Source organism: Alligator mississippiensis, chromosome 2 (assembly GCF_030867095.1).
Source record: "Alligator mississippiensis isolate rAllMis1 chromosome 2, rAllMis1, whole genome shotgun sequence".
Classification (NCBI taxonomy): Eukaryota; Metazoa; Chordata; order Crocodylia; family Alligatoridae; genus Alligator; species Alligator mississippiensis.
Window position 1 is genome coordinate 90,112,662 of NC_081825.1, and position 13,935 is coordinate 90,126,596.

Below are 13,935 nucleotides of genomic sequence, written 5' to 3' on the forward strand. Positions count from 1 at the left end.
TCCTGGTTGTTTTCATATTTCTTTGTAAAAAGGAATATAGGAAAATGACATGCATATTATCTGACAGCTTGCCATCAGGAGCATCATTAAAAACATTTACTATGAGAAATCAAGATAACATTTCTTTTCCAGCAAACTAGAGCTGAAAGCTGTCAAATTTTGGTCTGTTCCTATGCATAATGAACTTCTGCTGTTGCTACATTGTTCTGACTGATGCAGGGATTATAAATTATTCTGTAGGCATGTGCTCTTACATTTGTCATTTGCATGTACTGTGGAAATGTTGTTTTGAATGTTTATTATGTCTATAACCTAAGCTCCCTAAGCTGTTCATCCCCAGTTCATCACCTGATGGGAATAAAAAGCTTGTATGAAAGCAGCAAAAAGAACATCTTTGCAAATACAGACTCTCAGCTGTAGCCTCAAATTGGAGTTAGCTGTGTGCTTTATCTTTTCTATTTCTAGCTTATAGATTTTATGAGTGAGCCAGTTTTAATCTTCTTTCAACCTCCTATTTGTATCCCTCTTTTCTTCCCCCCATTATATCATTTGTACATTTTAAAATGTCAAGTAGCTATTCCCCACCCCTTAGTTTCCAAAAACATTTTGCTAAAATACAGCCACTGCTTCCAAGTACTTTGCTTTTCCTAACACTGCACATGGTCTGTCTTCTATCTGAGGACTAGAGTACTCAACAAGCCAATTTAAGTCAATGGAAACAAAAATGCCAGAAAACCAGGCATCTGCATTTAGGTATCCACTTTTGAAAATGTAGTTGTTAGTACGCTGGGGCCAGATCCAAAACCTATTGAAGTTAATAGTTGTTGCTTAATTTATTTCCCTTGCTTTGGATTGAGCCCTCAGTGACAAAAGCATCCACTTCCCCAGGGAAGAATCAGAGATTCATTTCCTAAGCTAAATTGGGATATACAGCCTGACAAGAATACTTCAGGCCTCACATTTTATGTTCCATCTGTACTAGTCAACAGGGTGATGAGCAAAAGGCAACATACAACTACAGCCAGGCCAAGTTCACCTGAAAGTCTGCCAGAGTGGTATTTTACCCTGGCTCCCTCTCTAGCAGATTTGCTCGTGAATATACTGAAACAACAATGCATGGTATTAGCTTCACTTTAAATGTAGAGGAATATTCAGTGTTGGCTGCTCCAACCTAGAGTTTAAATATCCATGACCACTTTCAAACCTTAATGGACCATTTCTCTTATTCTTTTTTTAATTGCAAATTTATAACTGAAAACAAAATGCATTCAGAGACTAGGCTCCCAAGCTGTCAAAAAATGACATTATAACCTGAAGATGCAGAAGCTTATAAAGAGATATGCAGAATTGGAACTATAAGTCCCATTCTTGATCCTCTCAAAATCCACAGAATAAGTCATTCTAGCTTTTATGCCCCTGACATACTCGCATGATATATGGCATAACAGTATTCTGCCCGGGACAATATGTGCAGCCATTGCCATATTAGTATTAATGCTGATTATGTTCCTGGTCAAGGAACAGATTTAATTTAGGCCTGTGTCTTCCCCTCTCCTTTCTGGATAGCTTGAGTTTGGTACTGTATATTTTAAAGTTATGTTTGGTCACTTTTGACAACCTTTTATTGTTCTATACTGAATCTGCTGACATCTGGCTTCAATTGCTGCCTCTTTGCAGTAGAATGTGGCAAGCAGAGGCATTTAAGTGTTAACATTTAATGTAATGGGAATACAGCAGGTACATGCCAGCAATGGAAATTGATTTTGTCCAGCTCTGCTGTTAAATCACATAGTTCTGAAAGAGCTAAAAAAAAAAAAAAAAATCCTTGCCTTTCTATTGCTAATCATTTTAAAAGTATAATTGTAGGGAGCAGTTGCCAGAATAATACTAAGTCTTTGCCTTTATTGAAGCTCATGTGCTCATAATTTGCTCTTAATGAAAGAGCAAACTTAGGGAACTGGAGAATTTATGAAGTATTTTGGAGATAAACATTCCATCATCCTCCATTAATGGCCCTGCATTATCTGGACCCACTGGGCTGGCTAAGGAGTGAGCATTTCTTTTGAAACCCATCAGTTTGCTTTATGGTCAGTTGAAGGGAGGTCACTGAGCAATGCCAGGTACTTGGGCAGTAATTTCAGTTGCCCACACCTGGAAAAAGAAGTCATACTGAATGCAAATTGAAGTAGTAAAATTTGTTACCACAGCAAAGCACAAAGAATTACTAAATGCAATTAAAAAATGCATTGTAATTTGGGATACTGCATCAACCAATACAGGAAAAAAACCCCCAATGATCTATATTCTCTTCCTACAAATGGCTTACAGCCTGTCCTATACTCCCTATATGTATTTACATTACTTGCACAAAGAATGAGGGCCAAAAATCTAGTAAAATTCTCTTGTTTTTATTCTTTTATTCTACTATACAGTGCTGCAGTTTATCTATTTTTGTATCATCATACATTACGTTCTACTTTCATTTTGTTTAAATTGGCAGAATGTAGAATCTCATTATATGCTTTTACCAATAACCATAAATTATATAATTTGTTATATTATATATAATGTTATTGTCAATTTTACTTTATTGTTTTAGAGAAAGCTATAAACAAACTACTACTATTACAAATGGGTCTTTCAATGGTGTACCATTACTTTGCTTGCTATGCAATTCAGACATAATAAAAATGAAGTCCTTAATAAAGGGGGAGTCGGACTCGATGATCTACTGAGGTCCCTTCCGACCCTAACATCTATGAAATACATAGGAAACTGTCTTAAGGCACTGACAGGCATTCAGTAGAAGGCATGATGGGATATGATTTGCAATTCCAATGTGCATGGCAGGATGCATAATTTTGGGACAGGAGACTCAGACTCCAGTCACACCCTACTTGCCAGTATAGGGGAAGCCCGGGATCTTTAATCCAGGCTCCCTCTACACAGGCAAGCATATCCCAACAATCAGCTGTTGTCAGCTGGCTCCAGGAATCTAGTAGGCTGGCCTAAGCCCCTGGAACTAGACAAAAAAACAGATGACCATTGCCAGGATTGGGACTCCCTGGATATTTGAATCCTGGTGCAGTGCACCCTACCACGTGTTCATTTTAAGGCATGATGGAAACCAGCCACAAAATTATTAAACATTTTTTTTGTGTAATAATTCTGTGGCTTGTTTCATTTTTTGTCACACCATTAATTGCCTGAACATGTGGCCGGGTTACACTTTAACATACAATTAACTACTTCATCACGTGCCAGGGACCCTAGAGCTATTTGGAAGTTTTCAAACATTTTAATGGAAAAGTGGCTTTTTCAAAATGAGAAAAAACATTATGAGGGTGATTTCTTTCTTTTTTCCTTCCTTCATTTCAATAAAAGTGTACCTTTTATCCATACAAACATGGAAAGCAAAAAACTGACTTTTTTTCTTTCTTTTGTTTTACCTTTTTCTCCTCCCCCTTTTCTCCCTCTGTTTTGGTGGTGAAGATAGTAAAAATGACATACCTGAAAATTTTTTCAAGTAATACATTTTAATTTAAAAAATCATAAAGGTATTTAATAAATGAAAAATTGCTGCTTTTCAAAACCTGCAGAAACAAAATAACTTTACAGTTAATTGAGATTGCTTTTTAAATTTGTTTTTGACAAATCTACAATGTATCAAAGACTACACCAAACATTTTCAGAAGTAAAGCAGTTTGTTTTAAAATCTAGAGGTTCAAAGGTTGTTCTGAAGTATATAGCAAAGCTAAAGAGCTAATAAGCATTAGAGCACTATTACCAAAATGTCACACAGCTGTAGCTCCTAGTCAGGTCTCTGCTCACCAGCCCTCAAGTGGAAAGGCACAGCTGTGCAGGTCAGGGGCTTGACTATAAATATTTTCCCATGGGCTATTCTAAATTCCCATTCCCCATTTTCTATTTGATTTGAACATATAAGCAGTTGATTTTTAGTGGTACAAATATTTACATCAAATTGATTGCAAATGTACATGTGCATGGGAGTATTCTTAGAATTCTTGACATCGTTCCTGCAACAGTTATTGCTGGTATAGTTCCATGAGAAACTAACCTGCTACTGCTCTACACTTTATATATAGAATACTCTATACAAAATAGTAAATTAGGACTTTGTTAGACATTATACTTTAAGCTTCTCAAGTGCTGATTGGTGTTAGCATTAGTTCAAGTCTAAAGCAGTCACTCATTCAGGCTAAAAACCTTCTCTGACTGTCTGAGACCTGCACAACTATGAGCTGCCACTAAGGGGCTGGTGAGCCAGGACAGGCATACTCTACCCCTGGCTCTAGGTGGGGGTGGGTTGAAGAGATGGGTTGCACAACTGCAGGGATGGTAGCCCCTGCTAAGGGCATAAAGCCTGCCAAGTTTCAAGGAGATAGGTGCAGGGTTTTTTGTGAAACTGCACCTTAAACTGTTCAAAGCAAAACTGGTATCACTTGTCAGCAGCGGCAGCATGCTGTCATCTCGCATGCAGATCTGGGGGCCCACTCCCTCTGGGAGGAGTCTGGTAGAGCCCCACAGCCCTCCCAAGGGGCGTGGGCCCCCAGATCTGTGTGCAGGACAACAGCAGGGTGACACTGCCAGCTGGGGCCAGCATCAGCACTGGGTTCTTCCTTGCGGTCGGTGTGTCATCCACATGCTCCACAGCCAGTAAGTGCACAGTTAAAAAAAAAAAATCCCTATACTCACCAGCTCTGGCAGCAGTGATTGGGGCCTCTGAGGGCTCATGGCAGAGCCCCCCATGCACAGCACGAGGATCACCACACCCCCACCTGGCACCCACACCATTGTGTGGGTGCAGCATGGCTTGGCAAGGCACCACAAACTGCCTAGGAGCTGAGATGGCTCCAGCAGTCAGCCAGAGCTCCTGGTTCAATTCCCAACTCTCTGATCATTTCCCAGGCTTTTCCTGGAGGGCATGGGCACCTGAGTCTGTGCAGGGTTTTAGCAGACTGCTGCTGCTGGCTGGGGAAATAGCTATGAGCCGCCGCCATCCTCATCTGGCAGCAGCAGCCTCCTGTCATTCGGCATCCCCCAGGAAAAGCTGGAGGAAGTGATCAGAGATCTGGGGGATAGATTGGGGAAATGGGGAATTGAACTGGGGGAATATTCAGGGACCTGAACACTCCCCCAGGCCATGCCTGGATTCCCCAGCTCCCTGTTCAATTCCCCAGAACTGGGGTTGGAAGGGACCTCAGGAACAGATCGTTGTCACTGGCCAACTACAGATGTCAATATCAGAGCAGTCTTTCTCCACCTTCCCTCCCTTTCCCTGCAAGTGCACCTCTGAAACAGCTCTGAAACATCTGAAACATTTAGGACATTTTCTGAAATGATTCACATGTTTCCAAAACATTTCAGATGGCCCGTTTCATTTCTGAGCTGTTTCAGAGCCTTGTGTTTCATTTCAGATTCAGTGTTTCAACTGTTGAAATGTCTGAATCCAAAATGGAACAAAACAGCCACTGAAATTTTGCACAGTCCTATAAGATAGGGGGCCAGATGAGGTCCCCATGAGCTGGGACTTCCTTTCTAGCTTAGGGCAGTACCTTCCCCAAAAGCACCTTCCCTCACCACTCCCATCTACCAGACACCCCTCAACCCAATCCCAAATCCCTATTTATTAAAACATGAGACCTCCTTTAATTTATTTTATCTTAATTTATTTTTATTTTATTTTTTAATTCTTCTTTTATCCTTCAGTGAGTGGCTAACTTCATAGAATCATAGAAAATTAGGGTTGGAAGGGACCTCAGGAGATCATCTAGTCCAACCCCTGCTCAAAGTAGGACCATCCCCACCTATATCATCCTAGCTAAAGTTTGGCTAGACAGGTCTTAAAAACATCTAAGAATGAAAATTCCATAACCTCTCTAGGTAATTAGTTCTAGTGTTTTATTAACCTCCTAGGGAGAAGATTCTTCCTAATATCTAACCTAAACTTCCCTTGCTGCAACTTGAGACCATTGCTCCTTGTTCTGCCACCTGCCACTACTGAGAACAGTCTAGCCCCATCCTCTTTGGAATCCCTCTTCAGGTACTTTAAGGCTGCTATTAAATCCCTGCTCAGTCTTCTCTAGTGCAGACTAAATAAGTTCAGTTCCCTCAGCCTCTCTTTGTAAGTCATATGTCCCAGCCCCCAAACTATTTTTGTCACCCTCCCTTGGACTCCCTTCAATTTGTCCACATCCTTTCTGTAGTGGAGGGCCCAAAACTGAACTGTGGCCTTACCAGTGCTGAATAGAGGGGAATAATCATTTCCCTTGACTTACTGGCAAAACACCTACCAATTTAGCCCAGTATGTCATTAGCCTTCTTGGCAACAAGGGCACACTGCTGGCTCATATTCAGCTTATTGTCCACTGTAACCCTCAGGTCCTTTTCTGCAGAGCTGCTGCCCAGCCAGTCAGCTCCCAGCCTGTATTGGTACATGGGATTGTTCCATCCTAAGTGCAGGACTTTGTACTTGTCCTTGATGAACCTCATGAGACTACTTTTGGCCCAATCCTACAATTTGTCTAAGTCACTCTGAATCCTCGCCTTACACTCCAGTGTATCTAGTACTCACCCCATCTTGGTGACATCTGTAGATATGCTGAGGGTGAACTCTATGCCATCTTCCAGGTTGTTGATGAAGACATTGAACAAAACTGTCCCCAGGACCAACCCCTGGTGCACTCCACTTGATACCAGCTGCCAACTAAACATTGAGTCATTAATTACTATTGTCTGAGCCCAGTGCTCCAGTCAGTTTTCTATCCACCTTACAGTCCTTTCATCCAACAAGTACTTCCTTACCTTGCCTGTGAGAAAGTTGTGGGAGACAGTATCAAAAGCCTTTATAAAATCAAGGTATACCACATCCACTGGTCTCCCCATATCCACACAGCCAGTCATCTCATCATAGAAGGCAATCAGGTTGGTCAGGCATGACTTGCCCTTGGTGAATCCATGCTAACTGTTCCTAATCACTTTCTCCTCCAAGTGCTTAGAAATGGATTCCTTGAGGATCTGCTTCATGGTTTTTCAAGGAACCAAGGTGAGGCTAACTGGTCTGTAGTGCCCTGGATGCTTCTTCTTCCCTTTCTTAAATGTGGGCACTGTATTTGCCCTCTTCCAATCATCCAAGAACTCTCTTGATCACCATGAGTTTTCAAAGATGATGGCCAGTGGCTCTGCAGTCTCATCAGGCAACCCCCTCAGCATCCTTGGGTGCATCCCATCTGTCACCATGGATTTGCATATCTCCAGCTTTTCTAAATAGTCCCTAACCCAGGGGTGGATAATTATTTCAGCTGAAGAGCTGCTTAATGAGTTTTGCTGAGTTGTTGTGGGCCACATGGGTAGCCCTGCCCCTTGACAGTTACCCCGCCCCCTGGTCATCATATTAGGACTGGAAGTCCTGGCCCTAACCCATAACCTTTGCCACCAGAAGTCCTTCCCCTTTCCTCCCAGAAATAATCCTTCTGGGAGTATTGGGAGGAGAGGGTTGCCATCTTTGAACAAGAAATAAACCAAATTATACACCAAAAGTCAAACACCTACTATAACATATTTTAATTTTATTACAAAAAAAAATAGCCATGATGTGTGTTTGTGTACTGTATATAGCAGGAAATCAACAACAAAATCTTACTTTTGTATATTGTTGGGGGTGGGGAGTGGTTGGGGTGGGGATGTATATGATGGGGTGTGGGTTGGTGTGGTTGTGTGTATATGGTGAGGTGTGTGGGGTGTGTGGGAGGGATGTCTGTGGGGGGATGTGTATGGTGAGGTGTGGAGGGTCTGTATATTTATGCTGGGGTGTGGGGGAGTGTGTGGGGAGGTTGTGAGAAGTTGTGGCTGTGTGTAGGGGGGGACCATAAGGTATGATGGGGGTAGTTATATGTGGGGGAGTTGTGAGGGCAGGATATGGGTGTGTGAGGTTTATGGAGTGTGAGAGGAGGTGTGGGGACCCCCACACTCCCCCACATGCCACACAGTTGCCGCTGCTGGCAGCAGCAGCAGGCAGGGCCACTTGGGGTGCTCATGCCCCGCACAGGCATTGGCACACAGCAGCATGCAGCTCCAGCCAGCGCTGCATATGAGCACAAGGAACACAGCCTGCCCAGCCTCCCTGTATCATGGGGAACCCATATGGTGTGCGTGCAGCTTCCCCATTCACACAGCACCAGACCTTGTGACCATCTATAAACTCACTAGGGGGGACCAGAAGGGTTTGGGGGAGACCTTGTTTCCCCTAGCACCCCCCGGGATAACAAGGAATAACGGCCACAAGTTGTTGGAGAGTAGGTTTAGATTAGACATCCATAAGAACTACTTCACAGTTAGGGCAGCTAGGATCTGGAACCAACTTCCAAGTGAAGTGGTGCTGGCTCCTACCCTGGGGGTCTTTAAGAAGTGGCTCGATGCCTAGCTGGCTGGGGTCATTTGAGCCCAGTTTTCCTCCTGCCCAGGCAGGGGGTCAGACTTGAAGATCTACAAGGTTGTTGATCCCTTCCGACCCTACTTCTATGATTCTATGAAGCTGGCCATGCTTGCTAATCTTCCTGCACATCAGGATGATCTGTTCCTGCACTCTCAGTAAGGCTTCTTTAAAGTACAGCCAGCTTTCCTGGACTCCTCTCCCCCTCAGACTGGATTTCTTCATTTCACCACCCATCCTTTGTCCCCATTTTGCCCTTCATTTCACTACTCATCCTTTCTACTTCCCATTTCATTACCCACCCCCACCCTGTCAACTCTCTGCCTCCCAGCTTCATGCCTCCCCCCACCACCTCTCTCTTACCCCCATCCCTCCACCTAGAGCAGGGATAGAAGCTTGTCCTGTCTCACCAGCCCTCTAGTGGAAACTCACAGCTGTACAGGTGGGGGACAGTCAAAGAAAGCTTTTAGCCTTAAGGTGTGACTGCTCCAAAACTGGAGCTAGCACTAGCACCAATTAACATTTGAGAAGCTCAAAGTGCAACATGTAACAAGGTCTTAAGATGCCTAAAGAGTACTTAAAACTAGTTTACATATCTTAATGTGTCAACAATCCTGGGGTTAAGAGCTCCCTTAGCTGTGTAAAATTACAGTAACAAAGCCCTTACAACACCATCCTCTGTACAGTCTCAGCTCTGCTTCTCTGTTCATTGGTGGTGAGAGAAGGGTGTGGTATAAAAGGACCGCCATTGACACTGCTCTGTTACCCTTACATGTACAGATATATGGGTTAGCTTCAACCAGATACTTCCCTATACTACTCTGTACGACAAGTGATTATATAGCTCTACAATAGCAAATACCAAATTCTCACAGAGAATTCTTTGTTAGTCCATACAGTTAAAAATGTAAAAAAAAAAACCCCTAAAAATAAATTGGAAAAAGATTTTAAAAAAATATAGGAGAGAGAGAATTACTCCAAGGTAAATGTTATCTGTCTGAAGATATCCCACATGCAGAAAGGGTCTAAAGTGTGAATTATTCTTTTAGTTTTAACTTCCCTCTGGGCCCCAGAAAAATAGCTTAAAGGGAAACATTTTTATTGTTGGAAATGCCTTTAGCATCTGCATTCAATATTGTCAGAACACTCAAAATAAATAAACAAAACAAAATGCCTGACAGCTATATTCCTATTAATGATCTGAGCTGAAGTACAGGAATACATACATTTCCTACTTTTCATTAGGCTAGTAAAATATACCCCTGTATAATGCAAGCCATATCCATTTATACAGATGAAGGAACTTACACACAACTCTTCATATCCAGGTCCACATGTAAGTAATGGATCTCCAAGCAACTGCAACACAGAATCAGATTCAACAATCAGGGGTTTATGGCTTCTGAAGGCTTCCCTAGCTCTCTTATGTCTACTAAACTAAATTCCAGAACCAGTTTACCTTTGCAAAGCAAGAATTCTCCACGGCTGGGATTCTCAAAGGGCCTGATGGAGTCTGGGGCTCAACTCCAACTGGACTGGGCCACCCACCCACAGCCAAGCTCCAAATCAAGACATACATCATTAAAGCTATTCCGGGTTTGCCATTTTAAAAACAACTTTTGCTTTTCTTCCAAGCCTACTCTGTGTGGAGAAATATCTTGAGCTCAAGTTGCCTATATACATCAAAGGAACATCCAAGGCAACAGAGAACTGACTGAGGAGGACGTCAGAAGCTAATCAGGATAGAGCTATAAGCAGTGAAATTACATCCACCCAGCACCAGTACTAAGAGGAAAACCAAATGATGAATGTTGTCTTTCTAATCATAAAATAGTACCATTTTTACCTTAGGGTTTCATTGAGATCAAGTGAAAATATGAAAACAAAATGAGCCTGAGACAATCTCTAATAAACTTTGCTTTTACCCTTGGAGGTAAAAAACAACTTCACTTGTAATCTAAGGAAAGTTATATATTATGGTTTTTTTTAAAAAAAAGTAATATAAAACCAAACTTTTAAGTCAGGAAATATTATTCTACTAGCTGAAACCCACAAAACATTCGGAGTTAAATTTTCATTGCAAAAGTATTTCTTTAAATACAGGGTTTTTAGTTAGCCTTTTAGTTAGCCTTTGACTGAATGCTTTAATGGAATCAAAACTTCTCAACCTCAAAAAGGCTACATAAAGCTGTCCATGTCTAAACACAGGCTTAAGAATTTAAATACATATTTTGTCAAAAGTCTGACTTTGCGACTAGTCACAGACTAAGAGGGCCCTTGTACATGTGAGGAAATTGCCCCTTTAAGTGGTTTAATTGCCCTTCTTAATGATTGAATTGCATAACAGTGTACACGTTCAGTGGCATGCTATGATTAAATTTCATAACAGTGTTTCGGCAGTACATTTCGATTTAAATGACTTTTTATGTAGCAAACTAAAACACATACCATGAATTTTAGTTTGCTATGTAACAAATTACAGTAATATTCCTCATGTGTAAATGGGCCCAATCTGGAGAAGGAGGAGGGGATGGTATATGGGGCACCAGAAGTCCGGGTGTGTTTGGGAAGCTCAGGCTTCGCAGGCTTCCAGTGCCCGTGAATCACCCCCACTGCCTTCTCCAGCTGCCAGCACACCAAGCCACCCTCCTGCCACCTTCACAGGACAGCCAGGACATTCCCAGGTGGTTCCAGGAGGCAGAAAGGTGATGGGGACAGTGCAAGAGGCACTGGACGCCCACCAATCCTGAGCTTCCCCAAGCATGCCCAGGCTTCCGGTGCCCTGTGCACTGTTGGATCCAGCGGGTGCTGCCTGTGAGCTGGGGCTGCAACCGTGTAGCTAGCACCCCACCTGGATGGCTCCAGAAGGCACTGCTGCTGCAGAGAAAAACATCAGCCCCTCCTCCTCCTCCCCCCCCCGAAAATCAAGGGCTGCATGACCCAATAGAAGCTCGCGTGGGCAGGCTCTGCCAAGGAAAAAAATTAATAGTGTCAAGGGGCTTAGGCTGGCAGGTCATGCAGCCCCTGAGCTGTGAGGGACCCCATTGCTTCCCTCTGTAGTGGCAGCACCCCCTGGGCAGCACCCACGCACAGACACCTCAACCAGGCAGTCCCAGGGGGCACTGCCACTGCAAAGGGAAGCACTGAGACCCCCCCCCCCCCACAGCTCAAGGCCCAACAGCAGGTCACCCCCGAGCTGTGGAAGAGGTAAGCAGGCTCCAGGAAAAAAAAAAAAAAAAGATTAGGCCCCTCACTACCCCCCACCCGCCCTTTTTTTCTCCCCTAGGGCAGAGCCTGCCCACTCTGCATCGGGGGCCTCAGTGCTTCATTCTAGCTCTTACTTGCCTGCATATCTGTTTGAAATGCCTCAGGATCTATAATAACAACACTCTTATTCTGACTGTCCAGAGCACTTGGATTGGTTGTTTCAGTAAGCATTGTGACTGGCTGCCGAGACAACCAATCAGAGTGCTCCAGACAGATGGAAGAAGTCTGTTATTATTATAGATTCCTGATTCTATCACAAAACACTACAGAAAAAGAGTCTGAGTGTTGCCTTGTCTTTTTGGCTAGATACTTAGTTAATATAAATTGATGTATAGCCAGTGATTTTAATGCTCTACTGTTTTACACCAGCTGGGCATATCTACACATGCACGTTACTGTATATTAGACTAATTTAATGTGCATAAAGCATCACTGTCTACACATGCACTGCAATTAGTGCACAATAGATTAATTTACTCCAGCATAGGATAGTCCTATCAGGCACAGGTATTATTCAACACCACAGTAAATTAGGGTGCTTAAATACACATGTAGATGGTGATCTCAGGATTAGTTTACTCTAGCTCAAATTGAACCGAAGTATATTCAGTCTAATTAATTGCACATGTAGACGTGCCTACTGAGGGTCACCCCTTTTACTGATTGTGGGTATTCAATGCAAAAGAGATATATTTTAAGCTGACTGCAGATGTAAAAAAAGCCCTCTAAAAAACAGAGCTTTACAGTAAACTTGGCACATTCCTGCATCCAGGCCCACATATGCCCAGAAGAGGCAATGCCTTAGACCTGGCTTGCCCAATGTCTGTAAAGATTGGGTGTTTTACTGGGGCTTTTTTAGTGTTTTTATCTAATAGTGGATTGAATCAGTTTTAGCTAAAAATGCCAAAGAGCACCAATGAAGCATCTGATCTATACAGCCGCTGCAGAGATGGGTCAAAGTAACCCACTGCTTCTTCTGGTAAAGCGCTTTTTTTTTTTCTCAATGTCTGCAAGCAGCCTTACTTGTTAAGTGTAATCAAAGAGCAACTAACAAAAGTTAACTGTATTCTTTTTCCATTTCTCTTTCCTATGTTACATTTTTTTCTTTCCTCTTTATATCCATAATGGCATTTTAATTGTACCTTTTACCAGTGATTTCTGTTCAATGTAAAGTGTGCCTTTCTTACAGGCGTGTACTACTCCATTAAGTGGTGACTCCAGAAGGGCTACAATGACATGGTCACACAGCAGGAGCAGAAGCTGGGGACTTTAAGTCCTCAAAGAAGGTAATAATTCCCGACTCCCTTGTGCTAATGTCACATGCCCTCCCCTCCATTCCCTGCTCTCCAGCCTACTGCTGGCCCTGCTGTCCAGGGGCCAAGGGCAGTCCCACTCCAGCTGGCCTGTATAGTGGCTAGGTTCAGCCCAGGGCAGTGGTAGCAGTGGGCAGGTATGTTCCCCCTCCTTGCCTCACCCCCCTGCCAACCTAGGTATGGGCACAGGGAAAGGGAATCTGCCTGCTTGCTGCTACCACCATCTGGCTGCAGTGCCTCTGGCAGTGGAGGGGATGGAGGGAAGGCAAGGAAAGCAGACATGCCTCTAATCAAGGAGGGGGAGCAGTGAATTCTTAGCTGCTTCTGATTCCATTACTATTAATAGTATGAATATGTGAGAAGAGAATGTTTCATAATATATTTTGTCTGGCAAGCGACAGTGAGACAAACTGTCCAGAAAATGAAAGGTTGACTATCTGGGGATTTTTTTCTTTTGTTTAGTTTTTTAATGCTATTGTGAAACAATCTGGAGCCACCAACCTCAGATCCATGGGCTTTATTGTAACAGATCCTTCCCTATCCCATAAGCCTATGTATAAAAGGAGACAGCACTCATGCACGATCATCTCTCCCTCATTTACTCCGTATTTCAAGAGACTATTGCAATCACAGTCTTTGTCTTAATAGAAGTAGCTAACAAAAAAGAGGTTTCACAGTCCGAAACTAATGCAACTCTGCACCATTTAACTGAGATTATGGGAAGAACTCTATTTTATTCCTAAGGACTTTGTTACATAGTAAATTTGGGCAGCTCTCTTTGCCAGAAGAGCAGCAGCTCAACAGCAGCAGGGACTGGGCAGGGAGTTTAACCCTTCCCTGCCTGCTCTCCTTGGACAGACAGTAGTATCTAGAAGTAAGTATTGCCCCAGAGGTGGGGGGGAC